Genomic DNA, 3,172 nt, shown 5'->3' on the forward strand with positions numbered 1-3,172 from the left:
CCCTTCAGAAGCAATTCAATACTTGTCCATTGGCAAAGTTCGTCCAACGGAGGTGAAGGAGAGTACTTCATCCGTCCAAGTGGAAGCTTCTACTTCACGACAAGGTGAACCAAGAATCGACACGGAAGCATCCACAAGTGGGACACACCAAGATGAAGAAAACGAGGAAGTACGCCAAGATGAACATTAACAACCTCCTTCTCCACCACGACAAGAGAACGACGACGTCAACAATGAAGAAGACCAAGAAGAAGAACAAGATGAAGAAGATGTTCAACAAAGACCCAAGCAAAAGCTCTCACGAGTTCGAGCAAGAATTGCCAAAGATCATCCCGTCGAGCAAATCCTCAATGATATACAAACCGGGAGAATCACTCGCTCAAAAACTCGTTTAGCTAACTTTTGTGAAAACTATTCATTTATCTCTAGCATTGAACCTATGAAGGTTGAAGAAGCATTGGAAGATCCGGATTGGATAAACGCTATGCATGAAGAGCTACATAATTTTGAGAGAAACCAACTTTGGACATTGGTCGAGAAGCCCGACAACAACCACAACATCATTGGTACCAAATGGGTGTTTCGCAACAAGCAAGATGAAGATGGACAAGTGGTTCGCAACAAAGCACGTCTCGTCACCCAAGGTTACACACAAGTTGAAGGTATGGACTATGGTGAGACATATGCTCCCGTTGCTAGACTTGAGTCCATTCGCATCTTACTTGCCTATGCTAATCACCATAATATCACCTTGTACCAAATGGACATTAAGAGTGCTTTTCTAAATGGTGAAATAGAGGAGGAAGTTTATGTCAAACAACCTCCCGGCTTTATCAATCCTAAGAAACCAAATCATGTTTACAAACTTCACAAAGCTCTTTATGGTCTTAAACAAGCTCCTAGAGCATGGTATAAATGCTTGACCAAGTTCCTTACTACAAGTGGTTTTGAAATTGGTAAAATTGATTCTACTCTTTTTACTAAAAGGGTTAATGGAGAACTATTTGTATGCCAAATTTATGTTGATGATATCATATTTGGTTCAACGAACCCTCTCTTTAGTGAAAAGTTTGGAAAGCTAATGTCAGAGAAGTTTGAGATGTCTATGATGAGCGAACTCAAATTCTTTCTCGGGTTGCAAATCAAGCAAACTAAGGAAGGTACATTTGTCTCTCAAACAAAGTACACCAAGGACTTATTCAAGAAGTTCAATATGCAAGAATGCAAAGGTATGTCTACACCCATGCCTACTAGTGGACATAATGATTTGACCAAAGATGGTGAACCGGTTGATCAAAAGGTTTATCGCTCTATGATTGGTTCATTGTTATACCTATGTGCTTCACGTCCCGATATTATGCTAAGTGTGTGCATGTGTGCACGATATCAAGCTGCTCCTAAAGATTGTCATCTTAAGGCTGTGAAAAGGATAGTGAGATATTTAATCCATACACCAAATTTTGGCATTTGGTATCCTAAGAGGTCTTCTTTTGATCTTGTTGGCTATTCTGACTCGGATTATGCCGGAGACAAGGTTGATAGAAAGTCCACTTCAGGTACTTGTCAATTTCTTGGCAGATCTCTTGTGTCTTGGTCTTCCAAGAAACAAAACTCGGTATCCTTATCCACCGCCGAAGCGGAATACATTGCCGCTGGTTCATGTTGTGCTCAATTACTTTGGATGACCCAAACTCTTAAAGATTATGGGATTTATGTGAAACATGTTCCACTGCTTTGTGACAATGAAAGTGCTATCAAAATTGGTCATAATCCTGTACAACATTCTCGAACTAAGCATATTGAAGTTCGTCATCATTTCATTCGAGATCATGTTGCTAAGGGTGACATCAATCTTAAGCATGTTTGCACTGACAAGCAATTAGCGGATATATTCACTAAACCACTTGATGAGAAAGTGTTTTGCAGGTTGAGAGGAGAATTGAACATCATTGATGCTTCGAACTTGGAGTAGAAACTCCATTGGATACATGCAAGACATGAGCCTATGACTAATCCATGATATATCTCTTATGATAACTATCTTATGTCTTGGATATATTTGTACCTTGCATGCTGTCTAACCCATGTAGGTGCTTGGTTGAATCTAATTCCATGATATTGCGACTCACTCACATCTTGAGCAATCTCTACATCACCAAGAATCTACACAATGGTGGTTGAAGACAAGGAAGCACAAAACCACTCAAACATATCCTTTGACAAATTCTATATTAAGCTTCATGATTGTCATTTTTGGATACACAAGTGCTCTTCCTTGCAAGAACTAACCCATGTAGGTAGATGAACTCAAACTCCAAGTGGTGCTCCCAACTCTTGATGAACTACATCAACCTTGAGCACCCACACAAGTTCAACTACATGAGCAAGAACCACACCACCACCCAAGGTATGTCATTCCATCTTAGAGAAGCTTTACTCCAAGACATGAGTCAAAGCAAATCAACAAGATGTGAATACATCAAGATGCTTAAACGAAAAATGGTAACCCCATTTTGAGCTTAAATGATGAGTATGACCTATGATCAAGTTTACTCACTTGACTCCTAAGTCAATATACTCTAACATAGGTGACTATGTCACCGCCCAATTCTAGATGAAGTTCTCTTGTGTTCTTTTCTGAGTTATTGTATTTGTCTCTTGCATAGTTGTTTCCTTCTTTTTCACACACAAAAAAAACTTCATCTAGAACCTTTCACTCTTTTCTCTTTGATTTTTGTTCTGCATATTTCTGCATCAAATTCCTTGCAAATCTTTCAGCTAATTCATTGCAAATCTTTGTGAGATCTTACTTGTCTAGTGAGCTGAGGTGACAAGTGTTTTTCTCTGTGTAAACTCGGTTTCACCAACTTGCAATTTTCGGTCCAACCGAATCTTTTCGGTACCACCGAAATATGCCACTCGGTGCCACCGACTTTGCAATCAGAAAAATAGTTTGCCACTTGTTCTACATTTCTTCTGATCCAGCTCCACTCAATGAATCTTGTCCTCCACAAGCATCACAATTTTATCCTTTGCCTTGTGCTGAATCTCAAGGACCAAACCCATTCGACGGATTCCAGGAGAAACCTTCTTGGAAATTGATGTCAAAGGGGGAGAGAGAGAGAGATCACATCAAAGCTTGTAGGAGAGAGAGATCACATCAATGGAGAGA

The sequence above is a fragment of the Triticum urartu genome, chromosome 3, assembly GCF_003073215.2.
Source record: "Triticum urartu cultivar G1812 chromosome 3, Tu2.1, whole genome shotgun sequence".
NCBI lineage: Eukaryota > Viridiplantae > Streptophyta > Magnoliopsida > Poales > Poaceae > Triticum > Triticum urartu.